The sequence below is a fragment of the Convolutriloba macropyga genome, chromosome 3, assembly GCF_964194025.1.
Source record: "Convolutriloba macropyga chromosome 3, txConMacr16.3, whole genome shotgun sequence".
Lineage (NCBI taxonomy): Eukaryota > Metazoa > Xenacoelomorpha > Acoela > Convolutidae > Convolutriloba > Convolutriloba macropyga.
Genome location: NC_134470.1, coordinates 52,510,051 through 52,533,896, shown reverse-complemented (window position 1 = coordinate 52,533,896; position 23,846 = coordinate 52,510,051). Strand labels below are relative to the sequence as shown.

The window sequence follows — 23,846 nt, the reverse complement described above, 5'->3', positions numbered from 1 at the left end:
CAAATGCTAACCCCGCGCGATGAGTGTCGAAGCTAGGAGATGACATTGAAAGACAAGTTTAGAAATGTCATTTTGCTCAATTCAAAAATAACGTTTCAGTGAATCAAAACAATGGAATGTTCCAAAAATTAACAAAACGGTAGAATGTCACAAAGGACTTCAAAAAATAAAATCAAAGATCTTGAAATAAAAAATTAAAACAATTTGGAAAACGAAATTTAAAAAGCGGACAACCAAAAACTTTTTATTTGCGTATAGAAAGACCCTACGTTGCATTTTTCTTGGTGATACAAGACATAGCAAGCGGTGTGTACCTTAATTTTTGTACCAACTACTTTTTTGGCTACAAACTTCATTAGAGAGCAAAGGAAAAAATAAACAAACATCACCTGAGAGCAATGTAAAGCATAAGACAAACAGATTTGGAACACAAAGAACTAATTGCAGAGGTTTATGAATCAAAATATCAGCCTCCCTTCTTCCACAACCGCTGCCATTGTAGCATCAACAATCTGGCGCGGCCTTCTTGTGTTATCATGTGAATTGTTAATCGCAAAGAGTGGATGACCTTCCGCGGAATGGTTTTAGTAGAAACTTTATGGTGTTTGATTGACGAGGCGTAACATGTTCAATTCTCCAACACACCGAGCTCTCCCGCTTTTTGTCTCACAAGTGAAACGATTCATTTTTCAAGTTTCAAGATTTTTTCTCTGCCAATTGCACGTGCCTACCATGCCTAAAAGCTAACACCACGAGAGTTACGACGCAAAACCATAATCTGAGAAAATGATCTCTGTGCAACAGCAATTTACCATCGAATAGGTCCGGCTAATCAATAATTAATATAATTTTCCTATTTAGCTAGACAAAAATTCTGTGACATAACTGAAAACGTTTCGTATTAGGCATCCCCCACGTTTACTTCCGGGCAAGTTGGAAAACTTCTAAGCAAATTATCAAAATCACAAAATTTTTCGATATTTCCCAATGATTGTATTAATTTCTTTGAAACATAGATATTTCGAAGTGCCCGTCACCAGCACTCACCCCGTCACCAGCAACAGATGATTAGCTGGTCCGTGGCCATTTGAGCACTACGTCTTCGTAAACCATTTCATTTTGTTTAATTCTAGCAATAAAATGCACATAACGAATAATGTCGGACGAATTGCTCCCAAATGATCGGTGAGGGGTTTGCTTCCTTAATAGCTAGCCAAGGTTTAACTAATAACTGTTGTAGGGGATTATTTGGCTACACTGGCCCCTTACTGCCTGAAAAATGAGCAAAATTGGGGATTGGGGTTGGGTTGAAATGAAAATGGAAGCTGAATGGGGGTTGTGTTTGTGTCAGTTTTTGTGTATGTGTGCGTGTGTGGTGTGGTGTGGTGTGGTGTGGTGTGGTGTGGGGGTCATCTTCTAAGAGCCGCTTCCTACAAAACAATTTCTGTTAAAAGAATCCTTTGCGCCAAGTGAGCTGAAAGTCTCTAAGATCAATTATTGACCACTGCGCGGTACCTGTCTATCCTGTTTTTGAGAACGGAAAGTCAAATGGGTCAGATTAAAATTGGTCAAGCGGAAAAACGCATAAAAAGTGACTGTGAATAACTCAAGTCAATAATGCTCTCTGAAAATAAAAGTTTTAGAATAAAGGAGAATACATTGAAAATTTTGGTTGCCATTTCATTTTTACATGCAAATAAATATAAGTAGGAGTCGCTACACGACATAATAATTAAAACAATACCAGGTAAAACTTTAAGCCCAAACGCGTACAATAAGCTAAAAAACATCAGACATTTTTTTGAAGCAAGCAGTTCACTAAACAGAAGAAGAGATCTGGTGATCTGGCATGATGCATTCAGCAACACTGTAACAAACGACAACTTGAACTTGATACCCTGAAGCAGAAACCTCCATGGTGCTGAAGATAAAATGAGCTCAAGAGAAACAAAAAACTCTGAATAAAAAATCTTCATCTGTCATAAAAAAGTGGCTAAGAATCAGTGGCAGTTCAAGTGGCAGTTCCGTCGAATTCAAAAAGTATTAGGACTTTTATCGCATAAAATGAGAAAAGATGAAATAGGAGCAATAAAAAAACTAGGGGAAGTCCTGGAAATGCTTTGAATGTAATAACTCAGCAACAGATAAACAAACTAGAAGGGAAAACTTTTTTGAATGATATTTAGACGACGTTATTTGCACAGTCAAAGACTACCCCAAAAATTTGCTTAAACTAAGAAACAATTTGCTAGAAAATTTTGATTAAAAAACAAAAGTTGGATAAAAAATTTGAATTAGTTTTCATGGATTTGGCAGTGTGCGTTAACGAACAAGAAAAATTCTCCTGTAAATGGTACCAAATGCCAATAGAAAATAGAACAGTTCTAAATTTAATTAGCTGCGCTCCCCTGTGTCATCAGAATTTTTTTGTAGAGCAAACTATCCTAAGGTTTTTTGATCTACAAGGAACTGGCAAAATTTTGACGTGAAAACAACAATAACATTTGGCGAAAAAATCACTATTAGGAAAAACTAACGTCGGAAATTGTACACAAGAACATAACCACAATTTTCTCACTATGGAGAGGTCAAGAACTTTACACTTGCGGAAAAACTAAATAAAATCACTTATCACACAGCGATCTTCACAACAAGGAATATAAAAAACTGCTAACCGTCATTAAATTTTAATTTTGACCAGCATCTAAAATTTCACAAGGTATACGAAATAAAATCTAGTGGTTGCAATTTCGACAATGTCGGGTAAAGCTGCTGACATTTAATCACGCGGATGGCAGAGCATCAAAACAAGGACTCAACGGTAGTTTAGCAAGCGAGCGAACGTTGTGGCACGTCACTTGCGTTTGATTTGACTATATTTGATCAGTGCTAGGTAAAACAAAAACTCCTGACTATCGAAGCAATGCATATAACACAAAGGAATCTAATGCTGACCACGCACAATGAGTGTTAAAACCAGGAGATGACATTTAAATTTTAGTTAAGATGGTCATGGAGCTCAATTCGCAAATTACGAAGCATTAGAAAGTCACAAAGAACTTCGAAACCAAAATTCAAATATCTTGAGTTAAAAAAAAAGTCAATTGGAAAACGAAATTTAAAAAAATGGACATCCGAAATCACTTTATTTGCAATTAGAATGACTCTAAGTTGTATTTTTCTTGGTGATGATAGATATAGTAAGTGGTCTGTACTCAAAATTTTGTAATTGACTTAGCTTTTTATCAACTGTAATAATGGCTGTAAACTTCATTAGAGAGGAAAGAAAAAATTATACAAAAAACAGCTGAGCGATATGTCAAGCATGTGACAGACAGATTTTGAACACAAAGAACTAATTGCTGAGGTTAATTAATCAAAATGACAGCCTCCCTTCTTCGACAACACTGCCATTGAAGCATCGACAATCTGCCACGGCCTCATTGTGTTATCATGTGAAGTGTTAATCGCCCAGAGTGAATGAATTTCCGCGGAAGGGTTTTTGTTGAGATTTTATGGTGTTTGATTGACGAGGTGTCACGTTTCCAGTTCTCCAACAAACCGAGCTTTCCGGCTGTGTGAATCAAACGTAAAGCCATTGAATTTTCATAGGAGAAAATGATCTGTGCAACAGCTACCTACATTCAGATAAGTTCGGCCAATCAGTAATTAGTATAATTTTCGTATTTAAATGGAAAAAAATTTGTGATAAACTTGAAACCGTGTACGTATTAGGTACTCCCACACGTTCACCTCCCAGTTGTGAGTTAGAACCCTTGAGAGCAAATTATCGAGATCACGAATTCCTTCGACGTTTCCCAATATATATATATATATTATTTTCTATATAAAAAAACCAAAATTAAGAATTGCCCGTCACGATCACTGACCCCGTCCCCAGCAATAGAATATTAGCTGGTCTTTGGCACTTGAACACTACGACTTTGTAAAGCATTTCGTATAGTTCAATTCTATCTATAAATTGAACAAAACGAATAACGTCGGGCGAATTGCTCTCAAACTACCTCATCTACGGTTTAGCTAGCAACATCGGAAGGGGGCCTTTGCCTGCACGGCCCCTTGCGGCATTAAAGATGTGCAGGTTAGGGGATTGGGAGTCAAGTGAGAGTGGAACCTGAGTGCGTGCGTGTGTGTTTGTGTGTGTGTTTGTGTGTGTGTGTGTGTTGGAGTGGGGGTCGACCTCTTAGAACCGCCCTTAACACCATAAAATTAAGTCTCCAAAAACTGTTTCCTTGAATCGCATCGTTGGAGAGTAGTGAGTTGAAAGTCTCTAAGAGTAATTCATGCCCATTGGTTGTCCCCTGTCTATCCACTTTTTGAGGACGAAAAGTCAAATGGGCCAAACGAGAAATCGATCCGGCAAAAAACCGCATAAACAGTGAAAGGCACAAACAAAGATGTTCTTTGAAAATGAAAATTTCAGAACATTTTGAAAAAATTGGCAAACAGTTCATGTTACCAGGACTAAATTTAAACCCATATGCGTACAGTCTGCTAAAAAAACATCAGATATTTTTTTTTGAATCAAGCTATTGACTAAACAGAAGAAGAGATATGGTGATCAGGCATGATGAAAATAGCGACACTATAATGAAATACAGATCGAACTCGATACCCCGAAGCGCCAGTCTTCATGATGCTGAAGATGAGATGAGCTCATGAGAAAAGAGTTTGCTAGAATACTTTGAGTTCACAAAGAAAAAATTGGATGAAAAACTTGAATTTTCCTTCCTGTAGTTAGCAGTCTACATTAACGAACAAAGAAAAATCTCTTGTGATTAGTACCCAATGCCAATATACAATGGAGTAGTAATAGAGTGAGCAAGGCTCCCGGGGGGTTGTAGACCCTTTGTATTAAGATAATATATGGGAGTACATTTTTGAGCGGTTCTGCTCTAATGTATTACGATAGGGAATAAATCAAAGGGCCCGACATGTGTTCCAGGGTGTGAGTAGTCAGGTTAATTTTCCGGAGCTACAGGTCACGTGATTTTAGAGGTCATTTAGGGATTAGTAGGGTGAATTGTACATGCAGCGCGCAGGGGTATTGTACAGGCAGGGGAATTGTACAGGCAGCGCGCATGGTAATTAAGAGATAATTCCCTTCGCAGTAAATTTCACCATTTTTTAGTAGACTGCCAACTAAAGGAATGAAGGTTCAAGTTTTTCATCCAATTTTTCCTTTGTGAACTCAAAATATTCTAGCAAACTCTTTCCTAGATGAAGCGAATTTCTCAAATAATTTTCTATTTCTAATTCGTTTATCAGTTGCTGAGTTATCGCATTCAGAGCATTTCCAAAAACTTCCCCTCATTTTTTGTATTGCTCTTTTCTCACATTTTCAAAATTTATGAGATGCAAGTCCTAATATATTTGCACTCGATGGATCTGTTCTTCTTAACCACTTTTATATGAGAGATGAAGAATTTTTGTTATAAAGTTTTTAGTTTCTCATGAGCTCATCTCATCTTCAGCACCATGAAGATTGGTGCTTAGAGTATCGAGTTCGATCTGTATTTCGTTACAGTGTTGCTTGATCACAATATCTCTTCTTCTGTTTAGTCAATAGCTTGATTCTAAAAAATGTCTGGAGTTTTTTTTAGCTGACTGTACGCATATGGGTTTAAATTTAGTCCTGGTAACATGAACTGTTTGCCAATTTTTTCAAAATGTTCTGAAATTTTCATTTTCAAAGAACATTTTTTTGTGCCTTTCACTGTATGCAATTTTTTGCCCGACCGATTTCTCGTTTGGCCAATTTGACTTTTCGTCCTCAAAAAGAGGATAGACAGGGGACACCCAATGGGCTTTAATTACTCTTAGAGACTTTCAACTCACTATTCTCCAACGATGCGACTCTAGGAAACGATTTTTGGAGACTTAAACTTATGGTGTTAAGGGCGGTTCTTAGAGGTTGACCCTTCACTCCAACACACACACACACAAAAACACACGCACAAGAACACACACGCACGCACAACGCGCCCTCCCACTTATCAGATTCCACTATCAATTGGCCCCCAATCCCCTAAACTGCACATGTTTAATGCCGCAAGGGGACGTGCAGGCAAAAGCCCCCTTCCACCGTTGCTAGCTAAACCGTACATAAAGTAGTTTGAGAGTAATTCGCCGGACGACGTTATTCGTTTTGTTCAGTTTATTGATCGAATTGAACTATACGAAATGCTTTACAAAAACGTAGTGCTCGAAAGACAAGGACCATATAATATTCTGTTGCTGGGGACGGGGTCAGTGCTCGTGACGCGCATTTCTTAATTTTGGTGTTTTTATATAAAAAATAAAAATATATATATATATATATATATATATTGGGAAACGTCGAAGGTTTTCGCGATTTTGATAATTTGCTCTAAAGTTTTCTAACTCACCACCTAGAGGTGAACGTGTGGGAGTACCTAATACGTAGACGGTTTCAGGTTTATCACAGATTTTTTTCGATTTAAATACGAAAATTATATTAATTCCTGATTGGCCGAACTTATCTGAAGATAGGTAGCTGTTGCACAGATCATTTTCTCCTATGAAAATTTAATCGCTTTACGTGTGAGTCACACAGCGGGAAAGTTCGGTTTGTTGGAGAATTGGAAACGTGACACCTCGTCAATCAAACACCATAAAGTCTCTACAAATCCCTTCTGCGGAAACTCATCCACTCTGGGCGATTAACACTTCAAATGATAACACACTGAGGCGACGGCAAATTGTCAATGCTTAAATGCCAGCTGTTGTTGAAGAAGGGAGGCTGTTATTTTGATTCATTAACCTCAGCAATTAGTTCTTTGTGTTCAAAATCTGTGTGTCACATGCTTGACATATCGCTCAGCTGTTTTTTGTATATTTTTTTCATTCCTCTCTAATGAAGTTTACAGCCATTATAACAGTTGATAAAAAGCTAAGTCAATTACAAAATTTTGTGTACAGACCACTTACTATATCTATCATCACCAAGAAAAATACAACTTAGAGTCATTCTAATTGCAAATAAAGTGATTTCGGTTGTCCATTTTTTTAAATTTCGTTTTCCAATTGACTTCATTTTTTTTAACTCAAGATATTTGAATTTTGACTTCGAAGTTCTTAGTGACTTTCTACTGCTTCGTAACTTTCAAATTGAGCTCCATGTCCATCTTAACTAAAATTTAAATGTCATCTCCTGGTTTTAACACTCATTGTGCGTGGTCAGCATTAGATTCCTTTGTGCTATATGCATTGCTTCGATAGTCAGGAGTTTTTGTTTTACCTAGCACTGATCAAATATAGGCAAATCAAACGCAAGTGATGTGCCACAACGTTCGCTCACTTTAAACTACCGTTGAGTCCTTGTTTTGATGCTCTGCCGTCCGCGTGATTAAATGTCAGCAGGTTTACCCGACAATGTCGAAATTGCAACCACTAGATGTTATTTCGTATACCTTGTGAAATTTTAGATGCTGGTCAAAATTAAACTTTAATGACGATTAGCAGTTTTTTATATTCCGTGTTGTGAAGATTGCTGTGTGCGCGCTCTTAGAGATTTTCAGCTCACTTGTCGCCACGGATTCCTTTAACAGAAATTCTTTTGGAAGGGTTGGAAGGGGCGGTTCTTAGAAGATGACCCCCACACCACACACACGCACACACACAACCCCCATTCAGCTTCAATTTTCACTTCAAACCAACCCCCAATCCCCAATTTTGCACATTGCTCAGGCCGTAAGGGGCCTGTGCAGCCGAATAATCCCATACAACAGTTATTAGTTAAACCCTGGATAGCTACTAAGGAAACAAAGAGCTCACCGGTCATTTGGGAGCAATTCGTCCGACATTATTCGTTATGTGCATTTTATTGCTAGAATTAAACAAAATGAAATGGTTTACGAAGACGTAGTGCTCAAATGGCCACGGACCAGCTAATCATCTGTTGCTGGTGACGGGGTGAGTGCTGGTGACGGGCACTTCAAAATATCTATGTTTCAAAGAAATTAATACAATCATTGAGAAATATCGAAAAATTTTGTGATTTTGAAAATTTGCTTAGAAGTTTTCCAACTTGCCCGGAAGTAAACGTGGGGGATGCCTAATACGAAACGTTTTCAGTTATGTCACAGAATTTTTGTCTAGCTAAATAGGAAAATGTTTTTTTAGCTAATGGCAGCAATCAAATTGTGTCGCAAGAAGTACAAACCAGAGTTTTCAATATGGATTTGGCTATTGTCGCCAGTTCCCCAGATCTGTCAAAAGCATCAATTAGCGTTGAGGGAGATTTGATGAGGGAATCTCCGATGCTTCAGCTTGAGAGAAAGTCGAGTCCTGGCGTGCAGAAATTTGCGGAAATGACAACTTGGGATTGTTTTTAGAACAAAGCCCATAATGTGAAGTATTGACAGTACGTAACATTTATCACTTCGTACAGTCAATGGAAACAACTCTTCCGTATTTAAATTTCTATAAACTTATCTTTATACGTAAGAAAAAACACTTCATATGACTATCTTTTTGAAATGGACTGCGAATTCAGCTCAGCTGCTTTCTGATCCTAAATAAAACTATTTTCAGGTAATGGCCTGCTCTAAGTGTTATCTTCACCTGGATGATATGCTGAGGCGGTATTACACTCCGGGCAATGCGGAGACTCTTAGAGAACCTATTAGTCGACTTTTTAAGGTAACATTATTTGATGTTCTCTTTAATTTGTCATCAAAATCTTCTAACGTCTTTCATTGCAGGATACCTTCACGGAGCGATGTGCTCTGGTGGCTGAGAAAAGTTACGATGCCCGAATCTTGAATTTTCTCTGCTTGACATTGTTTAAAGGTTAGATTGGTTCTGCAATTTGAGTTCAATTTGTGCGGTTATAATTGGAACTCCACTCTTTAGTCTAATATTATTTTTTGAACTGTTTAGGAACAACTACTGCAGTTGGAACAAAATACTGCTTTTTCTTCAGCTGTGGAGACGATATGAAGTACTACTTTTGTGCCTCGGAAGAACTAGCTAACATGGATTCTCTAATCCCGGTTGAAATTGGCACGCCTGTGGTGATTTCAGTTAACTTGGACAAGGATTTCAAAACTGGAGACTTTGTAATCGTTTTGGATAGTGTAAATTGTAGCTTAAAAGTGTACTCGCCTTACTCAAAAAAAGATAGACTGATTTTACTTCGCCGGGAAAATGGAGCAATTGTTCACGAGTTTTTTCCCGTCCCGTTAGCGTTTGCAGCTACTGCTCATTCTTTACAGGGGGAAGACTTCAATCGTGTGCCGGTTTTCTTGCGATCCAATAATTAAAATCTGTTTGAATGGTGCCTGAAATTAAATATTTCTTAACTGGCTTTTTATTTTTTTGCAAGGCTTATCTACAGCGATTACGATTTGCCTAGGAGTCCTCAGTCGGACCCATTTTTTTCTATTTCAGTTCTGAAATAGAGTGCAAAGAAGCTTTTAAATCAACAATGGCCTCTATAAATAACAATTTTGATGAACTTAGAAGAGCTGTTAGCGTTTCTACTAACGATGCTAACTCCGAAGGGTCCATTCAACTTTTTAAAGAAAAAATCTTTTGGCAAGTTCAAATGAAGCGGTTCCTGTGCAGAATTTTGTGGAACTATCTGTGCTCAAGAAACTGCTCGAATTTGAATGTGACTATAATGCGTTAAGCTCTCGAGTATTTATCTTAGGAGGCCAATGACACTGTTGATTCATTGTTTTTGTCAACCAGTCAGCGTAAGTTATTTGATCAAAAACATATAGAAATCACGGCTTATTGAGTTGTGGTTGCAGACAATGAAGAGTCCTTGCTTGACAAATGTTTCATGCAGGTGTTCATCCACTGCGATTCTGCAAATGCAGACTCGTCTAAAGGTGAGAAACCACCGCAATCCTCCCTTCTATTTCTAATTCAAGTAAGTTTCTGTTTACAGGAGGGACTGAATTGAATACGAACTCCACAGCGACGACTAAAAGTTTCAGATGTCTTTATCCTCTCGATTGATGACATCGATGAGTAATTGCATCTATTGATTGTAGAGTGGTTGATAATCCTATCAAGTATAATTGTGGTTACTTTCGCAAGTCGCGATTTAGTAAAAAAAATCTAAATAATACTACTTGTTTTATTTTTTTTCCGTGAGGTTTTCAGTTGTCCGTTGCTGCAGTGTTTTTCGCAACTTCTGTCCTCCAATTTTTTATTATGTTTTTATTACTTTTAAGGTCTCATGGACTTATCTCATCTAATTGAAGAAGTTCAGCTAATGCTCTCTAAAAACAGTGAATTCAGTTGTAAAATGGCAAAACATTTGTTAATCAAATTGACGGCATGCCCCCAGAAATCTCAGAGTGCATAAAGTTAAGCTCAATTCTCTGCAAAGTGAATAAGAACAGGGTTCTGGTCACAATGAAGCAAAAAATTGATAACAATTTCAAATCAATGTTGTGGGAATTGAAGTTTGTGATAAAGATGATTCCTTTTGAACTTATCGGTTGAACTGCTCAATAATTTTGATGCTCTGTACTTTTTCCAATCATATTTCTCAAAATTGAAAACACTTGTGTTCTGCTTTTTAGCGTAGAATTTCGATTGACTTTGCTTTCTCTTATCTTGTAGTGGTGTTAGTCATAACTCTTAAACAAATTCCTCTCAGGCTATTAAAATGATTTTTAAAGTACTCAATTTTTCAGAAGAAGCTATGTCATCATCATCTTCCTCCGAAGGCCATTTGAGTTTAATCTTGTCAGCCTTCCCAAGTTTGACACCTGACGAAGCCTCAAATCTCGTTGTCATGCAAAAAAATTTACATAATGACTATCGGGTGACAAAAACTAGCAAGTGCAAAGAAAAATCTAAACTTCCTGAGAGAATAGTTAGTCAGTCTCAGGTATGTATGTGTCATTTGAAGTTTTGAATACAAAAGTTTGTTTATTAGATTTTTTTCAGCTGAAAACTATATAGCAATTTTTACCGACGACGTCTTGGCTGTGGTTGCTACGCTAAATCAAAGAAAGGTAGGAACTGAAAATTTTAAACCATTGGAATTAGAATAAAGTTGCAGTTCTGGGTGTTGCAGTTATCTTCGACTTACGCAGTTCATGTCACTTGCAATATAGAACATGTTATTGTTTTTTTTCTGTTCTCAAACTCGATAGATGCCTCAATTTTCTGTTTTCAGGACACTACAAGGGACAAGGTGAAGAAAAGTGTTGCCATCATAGCTGACCGCAGCTTTGAACAGAAGACTGAAAGAGGTGATATTTTGGTTATGTTTCCAAGAAAATTTTTTGACGAAAAAATGTTCTTTCTCAGGCTCTATTGATTTGAATGGACCCAAGAGCTTCATTCAGACAGTGGACGTTCAGACAAAAAATTTTCTAAGGGATACAGTGCAAGCAGTTCAAAACTTTCTAAGCCGGCAGGCTCTACAAAAAGCTAACAAACGAATTAGCCGGCTTAAAAACCACGTTCCGCGGGAAAAAAATCCACTTCAGAGAGTATTTTCATTTTAATAATTGGAAGAAAAAGGACTCTTCTTAGGATTTTCTAGGACGCTTCGAGGTTGAATCCAAAATCCACTAGTTGTAGTTCTTTGCGGAAACTACCATCACCGTTTCTTTGTAGCCAATGCGGTGCCAAAAATGCTGCTGACATTTTGGAGAGTAAAGTCCTGGTTTACCCATATTTCTGCGTTTTGAAAAATGATGTATATCCCTCCTGTCGAGCCATGAATTGGCCAAATGAATGGAATTCAATGTGCTGCTGCTCTGGAAAAGTGGCACTGCCAGATTACCCGGAGCCTCCAGACTGTATCAAAAGGTTACTGACAGGCGGAAATGAAGGGACTCTCGTATTTCGGAAATATATACGCCAGCTGAACAATGCGCTTTCTCTGGCTTCTATCAAGAATCTATCATATTTCCTTACAAATTGAGGGTTTCGCACCTACGGTTTTTATTCATGTAAGTGTTTCTGCTCTAATACTTATTCAGCTCGCTGTGTTCTTATTTCTATAAAATTTAGGGAAAACCAGGACCCAAAGTACGCCCAAATTTACGTACACGATCCGATGTGTCAACAAGAGTTGACTCGTTTATGCCTTCAGTTTATGAAAATTACCGCTTCCACGTCAGCTTTTGGGCTACACATTTGGGAAGAGTTAATTGCTGAACTTCAGGTAGCATGCTTATCTAAAAATAATATCTGGGTACTTTTATTACTTTATTCTGGAGCTTTGTTTTTGATGGTGAACTTGTTGCTTCTTTTAGTCCTGTTTAAAGCGTTTTAACCCATACGTAGACGATTTTGTGCAAATTGCTGATTTATTAGACGCATGCAACGATCTTTTATTTGTAATTAATCCTGATGCCAGGCCTAGATTTTATCATCCTCGTGTGCATGGTCTAAATCTTCGCGAAGTTGCTGTTCTTACTAATGAAAAAGCGCTACCATCTGACATTGTTATCCAGCGTCGTTCCGGGTCACTATCATTGATTGCAGATACTCATCGTGCGTTCGACCCATTGCATTTTGTTCTGCTTTTTCCCGAAAGTACCGAAGGATGGCATTTAAAGGTACCTCAAAGGTGGGTCCCGGTCTTTTGTGTTCATGTCGTTTCCGCTATTGCTGGTTTTAAGTTACATTCCTTGTTGCTTAGTTTGCCAAACATAACCAAGAAATTTTGCGAACTGAAGTTCTGTCAAATCTCCAAAATGCAATCAGCTCTGATGAGAGTGCTCGAGCAGGGAAAATAATTATATGTCCTCGATCAATATATAACAGCTATCCAAAAAGATTTTCTTGGTAAGTATGTTTAGGTCCTCGCGGTTTTTATCAGAGTATCTAATTGATTCCTTTGCGTTTTAGATATCAAGATGCAATAGCTGTGTGCACAAAGTTTCACAAACCTGATTTCTTTATATCGTTTACCTGTAATCTTCTGTGGCCTGAAATTCAGCATGAGATGTCATCTCATCAAACTGCTGCATCTAGGCCTGACGTTGTTGTTCGGGTCTTCAGACTTAAACTGCGGTCTCTCATCGATGATTTTAGATAAAAAAGTAAAAATATCAAATTGCAAAATGTATGGTGAGATTCTGTTGTAATTTGTTAAGGTATCTTTAGACGTGCTGTGGCTTTCATGTATGTAGTTGAATACCAAAAACGGGGGTTACCATTAGAAGTTGACTCAACAATCTGCGCTGAACTGCCACCTGATGGAGCTGGTTTTCAATCAGAGTCAGAAAAGGAGCAAGCAAAACGGTTGCTTAGTATTGTTTTGAAATGTAAGATTCATGGCCCATGTGGAAGTTTCAACCCGCGGTCACCTTGTATGGTTAACGGCAAGTGCTCAAAAGGTTATCCAAAGCCCTATTCGAATGAAACCAGCTGGAATCAGCGTTCCAGTTCTCCATTCTATAGACGGAGAAGTAAGGCCTTTGGCGGACATTCGGCCATCGTTGGTGATTATGTTGTCGACAATCGATGGGTTGTTCCTTGGATTCCTTATTTGCTCCTGAAGAACGAAGCTCATATCAATGTTGAAGCCTCTGTGTCGCCCTTTGCTGCAAAATATCTTTTCCTGTACATCAACAAGGTAAATTGAAAATTGAAGGTCTTTTTTTATCTCTGAAATTGTCATTTACCTTATTAGGGTAATGACCGATTAGTGGTGAAGTTAAGTGAGAAAGTGGACGACGAGATAGCACAGTTTGAAAATATGAGGTGCATTGGGTCACTTAAGGCTTGCGCTCGACTATTCGGAATCCTACAATCTGAGTGGTTCCCATTAGTTCAGGCCCTTACAGTTCATTTGCATCACCAACAGGTTGTTACATTTGCTGAAGGAGACGAACACAAAGTTGCTGCAAACAATGATTTGCACAAAACTGAACTGTCTGAGTTTTTCGAGTTCAATCGTCTTCATACAAACGTTAAAACTAAGCACTGCAATTTTTCTCAGTATTTTAATTGATGCCGTGCAATTCGTCAATAGAGGAAGCGTTCAGTCAATATTGGAACAATTTTTAGAGTATACACCGTTCATCGGTCTTGCGGTTAACGATTTTATTTACGTATGCTTCTTCATCATGATTTCTGCAAGGGTAATTAAATAATTATTTTCTTAATCAATTTCGGTTTTGATTTTTGTTGTTTCGGTTTTAGGAAAGAAATCTTTTCTCGATTTGCGAATTTTTAAGTCATATATTTGCGACTCGTACAAGGAGACTGGCATCGAATTGGGAATTGTGGAAGACTCTGCGGAGTGTGAATTAGTACTCTCTGAAGCTTTTCATCGCAGACAGGTCGGAAAGCGAGGAATTTGTTGGCAATGATGCTTGTGTTCTGCGAAATACCAAAACGTGTAGAGCTTTTTAAAAAACTTGTGGACGTTTTGGTTGAAGACATCCGTTATTGCTATCCTGACTGTCCCGAGCATCTATTGCAATGTTACGCTCTTCATCAAATTGAAAACGAGTTGTCAGTTTTTTCAAGAAACTTGGCAGATTTCAACTTGCCAAAAGTTGACGAATCTGATCTTTGTCAGTTACAAAAATTAGATAAGTTTATGTCTGTTTCAAAGACGTTCTGCGATGAAATTTATTACTCGTACGAGGAATTCTCAAATTTTGTAGAACTCTGCTGTGGAACAAGCGCTGGTTCTCTCAACCCGTCTCAGCGTGCTGTCTTTGATTGTGTGCTTTCGACAATTAAACGTTCTTAGCAGTGCCTGCTGTTCCTTGACGCACGCGGGGGAACTGGTAAAACTTACACGTTTAACGCCAATTTAGCTGCTGCTCGCACCATGCACGCAAATACTGTTTCTCCTGCTTTAGCGCTTGCAACCAGTGGAATCGCTGCTACGCAGCTGAGAGGTGGCAGAACGTTTCATTCAAGAATGCGAGCACCATTAGATTTTAAAGAACACTCTTTTCCTGAAAATTCTGTGCACTCAGCGTTGGCGAATGTTATTAAACAGTCAGGCCTTATTGTTTGAGATGAAGCACCCATAGCACATCGATTTTTACTTGAGGCGTTGGATACATCTTTACAAGAGATTATGGAGAATAACAAGCCAGTTGGGGGTGAAAGTCTCTTCATAGCTGTAGATTTCAGGTTAGTGAGCTCATTTAATTTCTCTGAAATCCCCAATTCTACGTTTTTTGTTTGTGTTTAGACAATTGGTTCCTGTTATTAATGGAGGTAATGGAGCCTCGATTGTAAATTCTCGCTTCAAAGCTTCTATTCTAAGGTCACTCATTGAATGACTCAGTTTAACAATAAATTTTCGTCTCATCAATGCGCCCTCTACTGCCTCAGCAAAGAAATACGATTCCTGGTTATGTCTGGTTGGCGACGGGTTGGCACAGAGTTCAGATTTATTGGATTTGTTGTTCCAAAATGTCTTCCTTATTAAGGCTTCAGGAAGGCATAGTTATTTGAAGGACGCTCTGTATTAGTTTTTCGGCAACCCTCAAGCTGTAAGTTTTCGTGCCTTTTTGTTAAAAGGCATTGAATCTTTTGTGTGCCAGATTTGTTTGCTTGATTGTTTAGAGGGGATATGTGGGAGATGGTTGCTGTGTTCTTGCTGTACTCAAAACTACGGTTTTGGAGTTGAACCGATTGTGCTGTGAGATGTTTCTTGGAGATGAAGTCATCATGTGGTATAGTGCAGATGAAGTTTATGATTCAGATGATAAAACTCGATATCCACCGGAGTATTTGAACTCACTATCTGTTGCTGTTGTCCCCGAACATTGTTTGGTTTTAAAAGTCGGCATGCCTATTATTTTGCTCAGAAATCTCAACCCAGCGGAGGGTTTATGTAATGATGTCCGCCTAATGTAAATGTAAGAGATGTCATCGACAAAAAGCTGGTTGTTGCTCATTCTTTCAACCATCCGGAAACAACATTCATGATCCCTCGAATTAATATTGTAATTGAAGAGACTACTAATGTTCCTTTAAAGTGGCGAAGAAAACAATTTCCCCTTGCTCAAGCCTTTGCTTCAACCATCAACAAAGTTCAGGGACAAACTTTACAGCAGGTTGCTGTCTGGTTGGAGAATCCTGCTTTCAGTCACGGTCAGTTTTATACGGCAGCTTCCCGAGTCAGTGATCCCGATCAAATTTCGTTTTTGTTCCTGAAGATTCGCTCACGGATGGAATTTTTAGAACTAAAATGTGGTTTACAATGAAGTGCTTACGTACCCTTTTTCTGTTTTTACGTTTTTTGCCAAAACCCAGACAATATTACACGGCAGCTTTCTGAGTTGCTGAAGCATTTCAGATCCCGTTTAATGTTCTTAAAAAATGAGTAATTGTAATAGGAGAGCTGGATGAAAAACGTGCATGCTTATGATGCCTAAATATCCGGGCTCCTTGTGCGCTCTAATTTCATACTTCGATTTTAATGGTCAGTTGTATTGGACAAATTCCCATGTGTGATACGCATCATTTTTCATTTTAATAAGTTTTGAACACTCGATAACGGGATTTTCTGATTAAGCAATGCGGGTCAGATTTGTTTTCTTTGTTGAAAAAAGTTTAAGGAACTGATTGTTTGAGACGAACAAGGGTCTTAATGAGTTTTTTTATATAAACTGCTGTTTGTCTTCGCGAGATGGTTCTTTCATTTGCTATTGAGTTGCTGATTGTTTGGAGTCGATGAGAAAATATGTATTTCCATTTTGCAATAAGTGGTGCGAAGACTTCTCTTTAGTTTCTCATTTAAATGACTCCCGTTTTTTTCAATTTGAATTGAACTTCATGATGCCTCGTTTCCTAAAACAACTTTAAGTGCCGTTTGAAACATTTTCATGACTTAAAAAGGATTCGAAGATTTTGTAATTCATGAAGATTAGCGTAACGATTGTCTATTCTTGCTTGCACTCTCCCCCTCCCAAGCCAGTGATGGGTGCGGCCATGAAGTCTCTAGGCCGAGCGCCACCCGACTGAAGGTCAGGTCCACCTAACTCCTGATTTATGGCCACTGAATTACTTTTGACGACTTATCATAAAATTTTAAGCTAAATTGCTCATTTTTTTCCTTGGAGGCCGAACGCCCTGTCAGCGAATTTCCGTACCATCACTTAGGAAAATTGACCACCAGGTTGTTTAGACAACCATAAAAAAACAAATTTAGCAACAGTTTTATCATAAATTGTCAAAACATTTCTGAGCAAAAATGTTATCGAAATTTGCCGTAAACTATAAGCTAATTAAATTTGGTGAGATGAACGCGAAGTTGTCCAGAGTAAAAGTGAGCGGACGTAAAAGCACAGATAGTTATGTAATTGTTGTAATACTTAGAAATAATCAATTGTGGACCGATACAACCGAGACAAAGTGTACTGTTTACATTTTGTAATATAACCTCAAAATATCAAAGGACTAAAAACGCAGTTTTTCAATCTTGAAATGGTTGCTAAAGCCAGCTCACCGCTGCACATCTCCATGGCTCTCATTCATTAAAATTGGTTTTTAATCCTGAAACCGTGGGGCGATTATCGTGGCGAGGCCGCAACGCGCGCAAACTAGCCTGTCAACTAGTAGTTTATCAGGATACTAATAATTTGTGTAATAAAAAAAATTGTTCATTTGAAAGAATAATACAGTTGAAACTTTGGACCCGTCAAAATGAAGAGAAATTTTTCTCATTACTTTTAAACGATCCTTTAATCCTAATCTATATTGTATTTTTACGTTTATAATTTTAAGGTCCTGATTCAATGGTGAGTTGAAATGCCATGTTACCTAAGTTTCGGCATTTTTTTTTTTAAATTTTGGTTTAGAAAGGCCACTTCTGGACCGACGGTACTAATTTCTTACTCAAAAAATAATAAGTCGCACAACAGACATGTGCTAAGTTGCCGCTACGTAAAGTTCTGGTGAGAAGGCACTGAAATAATTTATCCACAGCATGAGAAATTTTGATTTGCGTAACCTTATCAGCAGAAATATTTCAACAGTTTTATTTTATGAAAGTTTCAGCAGAAAAAAAAATTTCATTACAAATAGTGCTTTAACGATTTCCAAAATTTATCACATTCAAATTATCAGTCAAAGAGCTTCAGTAAATATGAATCAAAATAAACGCAAGAGACAATTTCGCACTCGAAAGGTTGCTGCTCCCCAGCGTCAGTAAACAACGTCTTTTATATTATTGCACTGGGTTAAGATCTAATTCTCATAGAGTGTCAAGAATCTTCGCCCCGATTCGTGCTTTTCATCCGATTCCATAAGCGTGGTTCGAATGTCAAGTTTCACAGGCCAATTAGTTGCCTATTTGCACCAAAAATCTAGAGCAAAATTATTTTCCTTCCGGCTTTGTGGTCTCAAGACAGAAACGGCCACTAGTAGCAGCCAAAACAAAAATAACAGTTGTATAGGTTGCACCTATTTTCTGACTTGTTGAACGAACTTCGAATAGCATTGTCTGGCATTCGTAAAATCTCATATTTTCCCAAAATTTGCTCAGATAAACTTATTAAATAGTTTCAGCTTACTATGAAAATCCGGGTATCTTGGTTGTCCGTTCTCTTGAACGGTTTTTAGAGACCGGTACTGATATGGTATTCTATATTGGTGCAAGTTGCCTGGACAATATTCGAAAGCATTCAACCTTCTCTTTGCGACAAGTTCTTAGCGATCGTAAATCTGCGTTTGCTGCTCGAGGACTTAGCATTAACCCAGCCACAACAAACAAGCTGAAAGATTTGAATTATTTATTTAGACGAGGATCAATTGGTTTTAAGCGAGACATTATTCTCTGGCACGACGTGATTAGCAATTCTGTCAGTAAGCATAAAAGCAACAACAATACGGCCTGCAGTTCTAGCCAGTTGATCAACTTGATTGAGCAGTTCAAAGATAAAATTGCTGCCTTTATTTACCTACAAAGAGAGGGAGCACCAAATTTGTTTCATCTCCTGAAAAACACAAAGATTCTAACTATTGACGCAAGAAATCTCCTCTCTTATAGGAAGAAGAACAATAAGCTTATTCTTCACCAGCTCAAACAAGTACATCCACAAGTGGACTTGGAGTCGCATCTGTTCAATATAGTGCACGAACACCGTGACAACTTACGGAAGCTCATTCAGCGAAAGAGATCGAAGAAGAATAAGAAGGGCAGCAGACAGAGAAGGCGACAAAAACTGAGTAAAGAGAAACTCGACGAGAGCGAATAACGTTAGTTTTATTAAAAAAACTGTTTCCTTCTGAAGCGCCTAGGGTAGATACTTTGTTGTCTCGTAGGTGTCTGAGGAAAGTTTACAGTTTTTATTTTGTTTGTTTTTCACCGCGCCTAAAGTAGATACTTTGTTGTCTCGTAGGTGCTGGCGAAAAACAACTTCCTTTACCCGCCTTCCGAGTGTTTTCTCGCATAAAATAGATTTAGCTCCATCGTTCTAATTCATATCAAGAGATAACGTTCAACAAGCTTGCAACAATTGTTGAGAAATCCCTGTAGTTAACCGGAATACTCACGTGCTTTCTTGTAAGGAAAATCAATATGTCAAACGTAGACCACGCTGCGAGAAAAAGACTCGAATCACAATCGAAGGACTATTATCCGACGATTGATGAATTGATTGAAGAAGATGTGAGCACTGTCAGTAAACATCTACATAAAATGCAAAAAGATTGGGTCATTTCTCTCTTCCGCGATTTATTAGCCCAACACAAAACCACACGTAAGCTAGTCAACGAACTGCCAAACATTGATGACTTTAAGGAAACCGTAAATGAGGTAGTCAAGGAAAACTTAGCTAATTGCTCCAAAATGAATGAGCAACTGAAAAAATTTGTATCTGAAGGCGTTAAGGAAGTTTATACAGAGAATCCATGTGCGCTCGAAAAACGGAGCTTTACCAGGAGTGCGCCAGATCAGGTCATTTTAAACCAAATTCGCATCAATGGTATTCCTGAAGCCAAAGTCAATTCAATTGAAGAACTGCTCAACGCGGAGCACAATCAAGTTGATAATTTAATTCATTTCCTTGGTGAACAAACAAATGTGCAGAACATCAGGAGGTTAGGGAAGCAGAATCCAAATCGGAAGCAGCCAAGAACCATGCTGGTAACTGTAAGCAGTCCGTGGGAAGTGAGAAAGCTTCTCGCAAAATGACGGAAGCTGGTCGATTATGACTTTCCTGTCTTCCTGTCAAGAGCTCTGAAGCAAGAAGAAATTCAAGTCGAGAAATCAATGCTACTCAAAAGGCGTGCCCTAATAGCCTGTGGAGCTTCGAAACTAGACATTTGTATTAAAAACCAACAGCTATACTTTAAGGGTCAAAAAGTAAAGGACCTGATTTTAACGAGCGAAGAAGAAAATGTTTTGAAACTGTCGCGTAATCAAAATTGACTACAAAATTCTCTTAGCTGCTTAGTTTTCAATACAAGAAGCCTCCTAAATTTAGAGCGTCGAAGGAAGTTTGCTGTCGCGGCTGAAACCTCTGCATATGACATCATCGCTTTAACTGAAACTTGGTTGACAGCTGACATCAGCGATAGTGAACTTTTCCTGCAAAATTATCAGCTCTACAGAAGTGAAAGAAATGCAAATCTGAAGAGCAAACATGGAGGTGTAATGATTGACGTGCGGAACAACATTACTTCTTTCCCAATTGATGTTAAGAATCTGAATGACAAATTAGCGTCTGCGTTTGCAGGTTCGCTCATAACTGTTAATAACGAAAAGGTACTAATTTTGTGTTTGTATAACCCTCCTAGTAACAGCAAATACCGAGTCACAATTGACGAATTCAACTCTTTCTTCTGCGTTCTAGACAACGATGAGTGGAGAGAGATAAAAGTCATAGTAGTAGGAGATTTTAATCTTCCTTCTGTCAATTGGAAAACACTAGAGTCAGCCGACTTATATGAGAAACAATTGGTCGATCTATTTGATTGCCTAAATTTTATTCCCGTTGTTTTCTTTCCCACTTGTGGTAAAAACATACTCGATCAAATTTTCGTTAATGATGACAGCATAGTTATCGACGTCAATTGCGACGACTCTTTGCTCAAAACTTTTAGTTTATCTGATCACATACCTATATTATTAGATCTTGACCTGAGTCCTGCTAAGAACGAGAAAACCGATTTGCACAAAATTTTGAGCTTCTGTAAATGCGATTACGTTGGTCTGAAGGAAAATCTAAGTCTTAACCCTTTTAATCCTATTTGTTATAGCAACTGCGATCGGATGCTCAGCGAGTGGTATCATTGGTTATTCGAGGCGATCACTAAATTCACACCAAGACGGAGTACGCATAGATCCAATTTGCCACCCTGGACCACGCCTGCGACATCACATCTAATGAAAAAGCTTAACACGCTACAGAGAAAACAGAATTCACTAGCCAACAATGATTCGTTGAGACTCAGGATAGAAACGTCGAGAACCAGTCTAGCAGAAGCGGTAGACCTAGACCAGAAAAATTACGAATCAAAGCTTTTCAACTCACGAAATTCTCAAGCCATGTACAAGTATTTTAAAAGCTTACAAAAAGGAGCGTCCGTTCCGCCACAGGTTAAATGGAACAAAGACTTAGCAAACTGTGATGCTGAAAAAGCCTCTCTCTTTAATAAATACTTCTGTTCAGTTTTCACCGTGTCATCGGTCTTCAAAAGCACTTTGAATGAAAATAGAATTTTGAACAGTTTTACTGTGACGGAAGAAGCAATAGTTGAAATTCTTGGGTCATTAGACGTATCAAAGTCATGTGGGCCTGATAACTTGCCTGCAGTTGTCCTCAGGAACTGCGCAAAAGAACTTACGAAATCCATCTTTGAGTTATTCAGAAATTTTAGGCGCCTTGGAACCTATCCTAGTGCATGGAAAATAGGAGCAGTTAGCCCAATTTTCAAGAAAAAAGAATCGAAAGCAGATGTTGTAAATTATCGTCCTGTAACACTATTATGCATTGTCTCGAAAGTTCTAGAAAGATTGTTGTATGGCTCAATTGTAAATTTTTTCAAAGGACTCATAACTGACTCACAGTACGGTTTTCGTGAAAGAAGATCAGTTATTCTTCAAAAGATAACCTACTTAGATAAGATATACAATTTCTGTTCTGAGAACAATCGAGAAAATAGCTCTCTTCTCTTTGCCTTTTCCAAAGCTTTCGACCAAATTGATCATGGAATACTTTTACGTAAGATCAATTGCATTGGAATAGGTGGCAAGCTGTTCGAGATTTTAAAGAGTTACCTGAGCGACAGACTGCAATACGTGAAAATTGGAAATCTAAATTCGAAGAATTCGCCGGTCACCTCGGGTGTACCTCAGGGCTCAATACTTGGGCCCCTACTTTTTCTTATTTTCATTAATGACTTACCTGAAACTGTTTTCAAATCCAAAGTCTTTCTTTTTGCTGACGAAATCAATTTATTATATAATGAAAATCTTGGAAACGCAAATGGAATCAAACAAGATCTAGATTCAATATTGCGTTGGAGTTACGAAAATAACATCAGCTTCAATTTGTCGAAATGTCAGTACATAAATTTCAATATCAAGTCGAGATTAAGTCCAGTTTTGGGTCAATGGTCGCTGGAACAATCGAGAACTGTGGAGGACCTTGGTATCACTATGAACGAAAGCCTCACTTGGAAGGAACATGTAGAATTGCGGACTCGTAAAGCCAACAAATTCTTCAACCAAATTAAAAGAAACACATCATATCTCCTGACGGTTACTGCAAAACTAAATCTTTATAAGAGTACGCTTATTCCAATCTTAATCTATGGATCTAACTGTTATATGCCTTCAAAATCTGACATGCGACTCCTTGAAAAATCTCAAGAAAAAGTTTCGAAATGGATCCTACCGAACCTTGATTATTGCGAACGACTGAGATCCCTGAACTTATTACCTCTCAACTATTACATTGTGCTAACAGATCTTCTCTTGCTATCGAAATTGGTGAACAATTATTATGCGTTCAACATCAGCGAGCATATTAATATTGTGCAAAGACGGTCAATTTTTCGGTTTGTGTTGCCTGAAATCAAAAAAGAATTTCAGCGGTCAAATTTCTTCTATCGAACCACATATAGAGCAAATATCATTGATTCAAATGTTAATTTCTTTCAACCAGTTGGACTCAAAAATCGAATCTTAAACTTGATGTGGAAGTACTATAATATTTATTTCAGCATCGAAAATTGGTGTTCCATAACATTTATCTGTCTCTGCGAAAAATGTCGGTCCTCAAACGAAATAAACTTAACAAACAAACTTAAACTGGTATGATTCATCTATTTATATAATTTTTGCGGGAGCAGTCCCTCACGTTTGTGGAAGCCATAATAATAATAATAATAATAATAATAATAATAATAATAATAATAATAATAATAATAATAATAATAATCAACAAACGGCGCTAGCGTATCACCATTACCATTTTGATCCGCAAATCTTTCCAAGTAGTTCGAACCTATGTCGTTCGAAACTCACCGAGAATTCCTTTTTTTAGCTCTCATGACTTTAGAGTTCTTGGCAGATTTCAAAAGTTATTCATCGCAATGGCCAAATTTTAGTGTCAAAGCAATTTTATGGATAATGGTAACAGAACCCAGGACAGTAAATCCTCCCTCTGGCAGGAATACGTTCAAGCCATCATAGCCTCGTAATAACCACCTGACTAACAGTCTTTTGTCCCACGTTCGGTTCTGACCAATCTACTTTGACCATTTTAGGACAATGACCTTTCTGGATTTGTTCGCTTTACCATGCTGCTCTATGTGGCTCTTAAACAAACGCTTCGAGAGGCCCCATAAACGTGCAATAATTTTGTCCCATAAGGAATTTTTTAACGAATGTTTTA

General features: G+C 38.0%; 1 protein-coding gene across 1 annotated transcript in view; it reads left to right on the top strand.

Moving 5' to 3' along the window:
• The first annotated feature begins 18,488 nt into the window (after positions 1-18,488).
• Positions 18,489-23,846, top strand: part of LOC142336269 (uncharacterized) — a 556,260-nt gene continuing 550,902 nt past the window's right edge. Inside the window, exon 1 of the mRNA XM_075384964.1 lies at positions 18,489-18,504. The gene's annotated coding sequence lies outside the window, so the exon portion shown is untranslated. The remainder of the gene's footprint in view (positions 18,505-23,846) is intronic.